Source organism: Macrotis lagotis, chromosome 4 (genome assembly GCF_037893015.1).
Source record: "Macrotis lagotis isolate mMagLag1 chromosome 4, bilby.v1.9.chrom.fasta, whole genome shotgun sequence".
Taxonomy (NCBI): Eukaryota; Metazoa; Chordata; class Mammalia; order Peramelemorphia; family Peramelidae; genus Macrotis; species Macrotis lagotis.
In genome coordinates this window covers 278,909,142-278,919,447 of record NC_133661.1, presented here as the reverse complement: position 1 = coordinate 278,919,447, position 10,306 = coordinate 278,909,142, and the positions used below count along the sequence as shown (strand labels likewise).

The window sequence follows — 10,306 nt, the reverse complement described above, 5'->3', positions numbered from 1 at the left end:
GTTTCCTAACACTGAAGGTTTACAAATGGAAACTTCATATCACTGTTGGGAATATTAAAAAAAAGATTCTGATTAGGTATGCTTTAGACACAGTTGCTTTTGAAATTCTTTCCAGCTCTGAGACTTTAAGTTATAATATTTGATCTAGGCATTTGAGAATAGATATAATTCCAGCAATCAGAAAATTCAATTTAATAAATTTTACTAAACTGCTGCTAAGTGTAAAGCATTCAGAAATCATTCAAGACAGGGGAAAAATAGTAAAAGCAGATATTATGTTTAACAAATGGTGGATTATTTTGTTTGACTGATATTTGTCAAGGAGGGGAACATAAATCAAAGGGATCAGTTGAGAATTGAGCAAAAAGGGCCTGAATTTCAAAATGAATTTATCAAATAAGTAAATGGGAAGGAATTGAGGGTTTTTGAGAAAGAGAATAACTTGATCTAAGCTGTTCTTTAAGATTATACTGGTTGAATTTGAGGATTCTAGGGAGAGAGAGGAAGCTATCTATGAGACCATTGCAATAGCCTTGGTCAAAGGAAAGCATAGTCTGAATTAAAGTTGTAACTTTATGGAAATAGAAAAAAGACATATCCCATTTTTTGAGATAGAGTCACTTATGACTTCATGAAGAAATGGATATTAGGAGAAAGTAGATGTTTAGAATTCATGTAACTGGAAGAATCTGGTCTTGTTAATAGAAATAGAAAGATTAGGAAGAAGAGATAAATTTGGTAGGGAAAAGGGAAAAGAAGATATTGCTACCCACCTCGCCCAATTATTTATTTATTTATTTTGCTAATTAGCTGTAAAGATCGTTTTCAACATTCATTTTTATAAAATTTTCTCCCTTTCACCACTTCATCTCCCTCCCTAATATAGTAAGTAATCTGTATATATGTATGTAATTTAGGTTTTTGCAAGGCAAATGGGGTTAAGTGGCTTGCCCAAGGCCACACAGCTAGCTAATTATTATGTGTCTGAGACAGGATTTGAACCCTAGCCACCCCTTATGCAGAATTATATTACACATATTTCCATATTAGTCATGTTGTAAAAGAATAATCAGAGCAGGGGGCCTCTAGGTGGCTCAGTGGATAGAGCACCGGCCCTGGAGTCAGGAGGACCTGAGTTCAAATCTGACCTCAAACATTTAATAATTACCTAGATGTGTGACCTTGTGCAAGCCACTTAACCACATTGCCTTGTAAAAACTTTTAAAAAGAATCAGAGCAAAAGGGAAAAACCAAGAAAAAGAAAAAATAACAAATTTTAAAATGTGAAAAATAATTTGCTTTAATCTGCATGCAGGCTCCATAGCAAGGCTTTCCATAGCAAGCCTTTTAGGATTATCTTTTATCACTGTATTACTTGAGTATTTAGTCGATCATAGTTGATCTATACAAAATGTTTTTTGCCAGAGAAAAACAAATATTTTATATTTTTTATATTTATTTTTTATTTTGGCAAGGCAATTGGGTTAAGTGACTTACTGAACGTCACATAGCTAGGTAATTATTGTGTGAGGTCAAATTTGAACTCAGGTCCTCCTGACTTTAGAGCTGGTGTTCTGTCCACCATGCTACCTAGCTTCCCCTATAGTTATTTTAAATAGTTGTAGTATGAGTAGTAGTAGTCCTTCATAATTGAAGAGGACTATTACATCATATATATGATAGGATGACTTGCATATGACATTTATTATAGTGAGCGGATTCTTACGCAAAGACATCCTTTTCACTTCTTTTGCCAGAACCATTTCACCCTATGGCGTAATTTGATATGAAACAGAATTTTTGGTGATGGTCTGGATGTGGGTATCCTTGGCCTTTTGAATGTGGCTTTCTCTCCCACATCAGTGAGGCACCATTGTGCTCCAACAATGCAGATTGTAACACCAAGGTATAGCGAAACCTGACTCTTGATGGTCTGATCATAAGAATTGGGGCTTGGTTACTTGGGGGGTGGGGGTGGGGTCACATAACTTATTTTGAATAGAATTTGTTTTTTGATCTCTTGCTGCTGGACTTTGTTGGCAATATATAGAAATGGTGATGATTGATGTGGTTTTTACCTCATATCCTGCCATCTTGTAAAGGTATTAATAGTTTCAAGTGATTTTTTAGTTGATTCTAAGGAACTGAGTACCAGAACTTTGCAAGACAGAATTTTGAATAATCATGTTTGGAAGCAAAAGGAAAGAAAAACAGTTCCTTCCAAAATGACTCAGAGTTTGGAGGTATTCACTTTGGTGGTTTTCAAATCTAAAAGTTGGAATTTGTGTTCTTCTTCATTTTTGGACATATTTGTCGTCCTCATTTGATCTGACTGTAAGAGACAAACAATGACATGCCTGTGAACAAAATCAATGCAAGTTGGTTGTTTTGCTTTTGTCAGTTCTTTTCTTTGGATTGAAGGATTCCAGAGACCCAAGTGAACTACTGAAAAGAGGCCCGGGTTCTCAGTAGAGTCTCTGCCTTATCAGTTTCACTAACCCTTAAGGAGTGAAAGCAATGCAGCCAGCTAGAAGGTGACACCTCAGGTACAAACCATTTTTTCTTAAGGGATTTCATCTTTTTTGTCTTTCCAGGGCAGAAACTAAGGATTTCAAAACTTGGTAATAGATTGTTCTGTATCACCTTGTTGTCTTATTTCTATTTTATGAAAGAGAAGAAACAAAATAATTGCAACAAGAATAAATTTCACTTCAATTTTTAAAATAAGATTATAAACAATACAAAGATTCATTCATTCACATTCATCATTGGTCAACATGATAAAAACACAAGGTCATCAACTGCCAAATACAGGATTTTTTTCATTTTCTTTCTTTTTTTTCCAACAGTGATTTTAAGAAAATCATTAGGATTTTTGGCCCTCAGTAAAACTTTGGTGCCTGGGGATCAAAGTGCTTCATTTATCTCAGCTACTGTTTCTTTGAATATACTTTGCTTCTTGACAACTTGGAGTTTATTTTTAATTACTAAGGAAATATCAGAATGCACAATTTTATTTTGAGTAGATTTATTGAAGGGATCTCATAGAATTGGGCTTTTAAGCTTTGTGATATAGTTTTTTCCTCCACCAGCCCTGAATGGGACCAAATGTTCCTGGAACAGCTTTGCTATGATGAAAGTGCAGCAACGACTTTTTATACGTTGTCCTCAATAATTCTTTTATTATTATTTTACAATTTGATGGATTGAGTTAGGTTACCATCTATAGATGTCACTCTGGGTCTCACTTTTCTCATCCCCAAAATGAGAGTTATGGACTTGATAACAACTAAGAGGGGGTCTATAGCAATGTTACAGAGTTATCAGAAAACAGATTGAGAGACTATTATAACTTTATTAGTCTGTAGCTAAAATAATTGTACCAGGACAGTGACTCTAATTGTTGAACAACTGCAATTCTTCAACACCTAAGAGGAAATGATCTATTGTAAAAGAATATAGATCTGGAATCTGAGGAGGACTGAATTCAGATACTGTTTCCAACACTTACTAGGTGTGTGACAATGAGCAGGTTATTTCCTTCTCCTGACCAATGTCCTCTTCTGTAAAATGAGGATAATATAAGTATTTTTCTCATAAGGGTGTTGCAAGACCTAAATGAAAGAATATAGGAAAAGAATTTTGCAAACTTTAAAAAGACCTCTATAAATATTTGATATTGTTATTTTTATGGTAACTATAAAAAACCAGTTTGGCATAGAATGGATACAGCAAAGGCAACAAAATATGCTGAAAGGCAGACACAATGTACAAAATATACTGTACTTTGTATCATATAGTGAAATGCCCATCTCTTTTGTAGACTGTGTATCTTATGTAGTCTTCTGATTGATGGAGCATTTTTAAAGTCTCTTCTTTGGGAAAATTAAGTCTGACAGAAAGATGAACTAAATGACAGTCCTTCAGTTTACTTTTTCTTTGAATATACTTTGCTTCTCGACACCTTGGTTTATTTTTAATTACTAAGGAAAAACTAGAATGCACAATTTTATTTTGAGTAGCAATTTTTTTTTTCTGTTTATTGTATTTAGATTTCTGATAGCCATGGAAAACAACTAGCTATGCTGGATAAAATTCATACCCTACAGGAAGAAGTTACCTCCCTCAAACTGGAACTAGAAGGAATAAAATTTAAGAATCAGGAAAAAGACAATCTATGTACAAAAGAAAAAGATTTTTTAAAAGCAGAGAATGATGATCTTACAAAGGATTTAAAACTGAATGAAGAAGCATTAAAAAAAAAAAACAATATTCAAGTACAGTGAAAAAATAAATGTTTTAACATCTGAAATAGCAATGTTGACATCTTAACTGGAGACTGAAAAGCAAAAATAGAGATAAACTAGAGACAAAAGTCAAATCATACCATTCCCATCTGACTTCTGCTATTCGTGATCACGAACAGAGTGAAACATCGAAACTAGATCTAGAAAAATTCTTCCAGGAAGAACGAGCACAGTCACATCATTTACTGGACAGATTAAATTGTGAGTTATCTAGTCTAAGAGATAACAATGGTGTCATTTCTCAAGAACTTTGTAAAGCTAAAATTAAGATGAACAGTTGAGAAAATCAACTATCCTTTGTACAAAATTCTCTCAGAGAAAAGGCACTAGTTTTAGAAAGCCCCCAGAGTGAATTAAAGCAGACCCAAAATAGAGTAAAGGAATTTCAAAATGCAGTTCAAATGGAAAAAGAAAAATTGTATCACAATCTTGTTAAACAAGAGTCCATCCAAGAAAGTTCTGCCCAAATCCACTGTGAAAATATATTGCTTCAACAAGAACTTGAAGATGTCCAACAGCACCGCATCAATAAAGGAAAGATAATAAGTGATCTCTTGAAAAAAGTTCGTGCTGATAATTTAAAAAAATTCTTATACTAGAAAAGATAAATACCAAGTTAATCGGGGTGGCTAGGTGGCGTAGTGGATAAAGCACCGGCCCTGGAGCCAGGAGTACCTGGGTTCAAATCCAGTCTGTGTGGCCTTGGGCAGGCCACTTAACCCCATTTGCCTTGCAAAAAAAACCTAAAAAAAGAGTTAATCCATGAATGTAATCACTTAAGAGAGCTAATGTGTAAATATGAAAATGAAAAAGAAGAAAGAGAGGTAGGACTTTAATATCATTTGATAAGCATTTGTAATTTTACAAAGATAATTAGAAATTTAAATTTTCAACAGGCAAATGATGTTGTCAACGTTTGTTATATAAATTCTGATTTGCTCAGACTTGGAAAAATAGCATGATAAAAATCAGCCTGATACCCATCATTTAGATAAGATGACTTACTTTGTTTAAAAATGTTGTGTAGTCCTTGAAATTTTAAGGGTAGCATTTTAAATTAATAATTGTGGATAGTCAATCACTTATAAGTAAATACTGATGAATTTTAATTATACTAAAACTAAATTTAATACTACAATAGAACAAATTATTTGAAATACATAACCTAAAAGTTATGTTAGAAATAATATAATTCACATTAGACATCTGAATTGAGATACTGTCAAACACAGTTACCTTTTTCATACCTAATTAAACATGCTTATCAATGTGACTAGTTTTGAGCCAAACAATTTTGAACTAATGTAGACATCTAAAACACTAAATTATATTCTCAGTGAAATTCCAAAAACTAGCAACTGCTTTCCTTTAAAATTTAGGACAATAGACTATTGTTCTGCATTAAACATTGATTTTTTTGCATGTGGTAATAGTAACATTTTATAAAAAGTTTTTTGCCATCCCATTACATAATCATTATATATCTGACTATGTTTTCATTGTTTTACCTAGCACTTTTTACTTAATGTCAATTAAAATTACTGTTTCTGGAAAAACAATTTTCCTTTATTGAAGATAAATAATTTTTGTGAACTTAATAACAGTTCTCATTATATATTCAATGGGTGGTGACAAGACTGCAAACTATTTCCTGGGAAGCAACTGTATATTAAAAACTAGATTTTATTTTTAGTGCATATGATCATGTGTTTGAATCTAGTCATTTCATACTGAGATTTAGTTGTGGGTAGTAATTCAATTAATTATACCAATTTTTTTCCTATAACTATTTTACATTGCCTTCTCTTAATTTGTGTTTTTAAAGTTCACTAGACTGTAGTTAAATTTATTTTTATAGGATACTTAATCTTATCTAATATGATAGAAAATTCAATTTTTTTGCTTTTTTTAGCTTCATTTGATATTATGAACATGTGCTATAATTTTCTTTGCTATATACGGAAAATGAACAGAATTTTTATAGCATGTACTTATATGTATGAATATTTACACATGCCAGTATGTATTTGTCTGTGTGTGTGTGTGTGTGTGTGTGTGTGTGTGTGTGTGTGTGTGTGTGTGTTAGTAGATATTCCAACTAGGTTCAGAGAATGAAATGACTTCCCTTTTGCAGGGACTTTGCACCATACTCTGTATACATAAAAGAGAAAACTACCATACTTTTCTATAGGTTCCCCTTTTTCTGTCCATTGACTGCCACCAAGAGTGTAATTTTTATCCTAAAAGAAAAAGGAATGGCTTTGAAGGTTTGCCAAGTACAGTAGATGTGACTAGTAGCTAGTAAACCCTTCCCCCACCTCCACCACCACATCAATCTCTTCAAGAGTTTTTACCAAGCCTCACAAGTATATCAGTGTAAATGATCATTTCTAGGGGACTCTATGAGAGGAAGGAAAACACAACTTTTTCTTATAGATGTCCTCATTATAAAGCCAGGCACAAAGAAATAAGGTGTTTAACTTTTCTAATAAAATGGAACGGAAAAATCCCTATCATTTCTGTCAAGTGTAGGAAGCCGTATATTCTTTCCTCTTTTGTAAATTGGATGTTTTATCCCTTATATGGTTCTGGAGGTATTATAATTGTCAAAAAGATGTTATGAAATCAAACTGAATGCATTGCTTTATAAGGAGAACACCGAGCAAGAAGAACGATGGAATTTGGTCTGTGCTGAATGGGGGGTAGGTGCTAAAGTTAAAAGAGCTCTGGAGTCTCAGAAACTAAGTTCAAATTCTTTTATTATTATTATTATTATTATTATTATTATTATTATTATTATTATTATTATTACCTTGAGCAACTCATTTAGCCTCTTTTAAGCTTAGTTTTCTAACCTGAAAAATGAGATGGTTGGATTACATATGTCCCAGAGGCATCTAGTTCAAAAATTTATGAAACTATATACTATAGAAACTATAAATTCATGAATTTAAGTTGCATATGAAAATATTTATATCAATTAATTTTGAATGTATACTTTAACAATGATTTATGAAATCACTAAAATAAATATGGACATATTCTCTTAGGGTATAATGAGAAAACTTCAGCAAGAAATTACTGATTCCATAAAAAAGCAATCCATGACAGATGCTTCTCTAGAGGTTATATCACATTATCAAAATGATTTAGAAGAAAAGAAAAAACAACTACAGGAGGAAGTTGATCAATTCAAAAGTAAAGAATGTAAAAATCATTAATTTGTTATTAATTGTCAATAATTAAATGTTTTCAGTTTTAACATTTCTTTGTTTAACCAATATCATCATATATTTTCTGAACACTGTGCCTGTCATTTGAACTGACTTAGGACAAGAAAAATAATTTCCACCATTTGTACTTTCTAATTGGAATAATCGTTGTTCTAAAAGAAGGAATGAGGTTGTTTTCTAAGTAACAATAATGATTAAATCGTTTCTATCAGCTTTATTGTCAAAAAACCCTTTACATGCATTACCTCACTTGATCTCTATTATAAATGACTCAGGAATACTTAGTCCAGGGTGATTAAAATGGTTTTTATAAAGATATCTTAACAAAATAACACACCTCCAAATCCCAAACTGCAAGGTTTTTTATGATCTATGAAAGGCTATGTTCCTGCCACCTCATGCCAATCATAGCTTGGGGTCACAATCTGATTTTCATACATTGGGTCCTAACATTTCCCCTGCCCTGCTTATTATACTAATGAGTAAGAACAGCTATTTCCTTGAGCATGCCCAAAGAAGAAGGTCAAGAATAGCTCAACTTAAAAACAAGTGGGGCAATCTTATCTGTTTTAGATCAGATTGAGGTCAACTGCCCATAAGGCAACAATATAGGCAGACCCCTAGTTTTTATAAAATACTCTCCTCCCACTCCTCCCTTCACATTCTTGTGGAACCCCAACACCCACATATTCCTCACAATTTCTAAAACAATTTTGTGAAGTAGAAATTATCTATCCAAATTACTCCTTAAATAAAAGGAAAATTATAATAACAATAAATTGTACATGGAAAGTGAAATAGGATGGATTATCTCATTATTACCCTGTAATTTATTCATCCTGATGTCATCATACACGGTCATGCTATTCTTCTTGTTTAGTTCCTTATACTTCCCTATCTGTGCTTTGGATTCAAGATCTATCCATTCTTCCTTGCCTTGCTTCTCAAGTTCCACTTTCACCTCAAAGAACCTTTTCAGTTTCCAAAAGTATTATTTTTTTTGCCATAAACCTTTTTTTCTTTTTTAGCTGTATTAATTTAAAATCTTCTGAATTATATGTTTCATCTGATATCATATGATTTAGTATTTAACTGTACATTGTTCTCATTTATTATCAAACTATTGTGTCCTATATCTGTCTTTGGTCCCCAACTAGATTGTAATTACTTGAATACAAGGATTATTTATATTTCATTTCCATAAAACTTCCTTTTCACAGCATGTTGCCAGTAGAATGTAAAATTACAGTTGTAGTAGTAACAGTGGCAGCAGTAGTAGTAGTAATGGTAGTAGTAGTAGTAGTAGTAGTAGTAGTAGTAGTAGTAGTAGTAGTAGTAGTAGTAGTAGTAAGGTAGTAAAATAGTAGTAGATAGTAGTAGGAGAAGTGGTGACAGTGGTGATGGTGGTGGTGGTGGTGGTAGTAGTAGTAGTAGTAGTAAATAATTTTTCTAAAAAGATATTCTAGTATTGGATGAAAAAATAAAGTACATGGTTATCTATAAATAGGAGCATTTTCTATCAATGGGAATCTTATCTTTATTTTAAGCTTAAACAAGACATTTTCCATGATGCTATTAATGATCCCAGAGAATATATTTCTTACTATTTGATACCTGACTAGATATCACTATTTACCAGACTGTTGAAGAAAGTCAGTTCTCTAGTCACATTTCTCATGGAGTCTCTTATAAATCTGAATAAGAGATACCTTGTCTGTGAAGAACGTTCAAGGCTACATTTTAGTCAACCATGTTAAATGCTTTACTAAAGTCGATAAAAAATAAACACAGAAGAGCGGGGTGGAGCCAAGATGGCATGAGAGCAAGAATGTCAAAACTTGACTCCAAAAAAACTCCAAAAGTCATCAAATTATGACTAGCCAAAATTTAGAGGGACAGAACCCCCAGAAAGACTGAGCAATACAAATTCCCAGTCTAAGACAACTTAGAAAATCCACAGATAAAGTCTGTTTCACTAGGTCTGGGTGGGGGTGGGGTGTTGGAAAGAGCCGTACCCCAACGGAGAGAGAGTAAACCAACTCTAGCCTTCCAGTAACAGCCCCCAGGGTTCCTGGGTCCATAGCAGAGGGGATAATTTCCAGACCTCTTGGCCCAGGAGTACAGCTTGAAGGCGGGGGGGGGGGTGGGGGTGAGAGAACTCTTCCTCACCAGAGTGAGTATAAAGCCCTGGCTGGTGTTATTAGGGTCAGAGAAAATTCCTAATCTCCAAACAGAGACACTCCACACGATGGAGATGCAATAGCAAGGGTTTATTAAACTAGCTCAAGCTAGGGTTCCATCCTAGGACAGGGCTAGGATTCTGAAACCCTGAGTAAAGTGAGGAGAGCCCTTTATATGGTTCATTTGGGGAGTTTCAAGCATCTGCTGGTTGTCTTGAGATGGTGAGGCGTGTCCTTATTGGATGCATGTCCTCAGGGAAGTTCCCCCATTGCATGGTCTGAGAGCTGACCAGGCAGAAACTTAGGAGTGGAATTTAGGCAAAAGTTCACAGGTTTTGAAATTCAGGGTCTTACAGGAATTAAGCAAAAGTTCATAGCTTTCAACACTCAGGGTCTCACAGTGCCACCTGGAGCTGACCTGCAGTGGGAATCTGTGGCGGAAACCTGTGAAGCCATCCAACACTTCCAGAGAACTCAGCCTACAGACCATAAGGGGGTGGGGAAAAATTGCTGTGGTCTTGCTGCTCTCCCTGATGTTTGCCGACAATCAGACCCAGGTGGCATTCTGGGGTCCCTACTATCATAG

At 34.0% G+C, this 10,306-nt stretch overlaps 1 pseudogene; it reads left to right on the top strand.

Moving 5' to 3' along the window:
- Positions 1 to 1,771: 1,771 nt before the first annotated feature.
- On the top strand, positions 1,772 to 10,306 carry LOC141522929 (ankyrin repeat domain-containing protein 26-like; annotated as a pseudogene).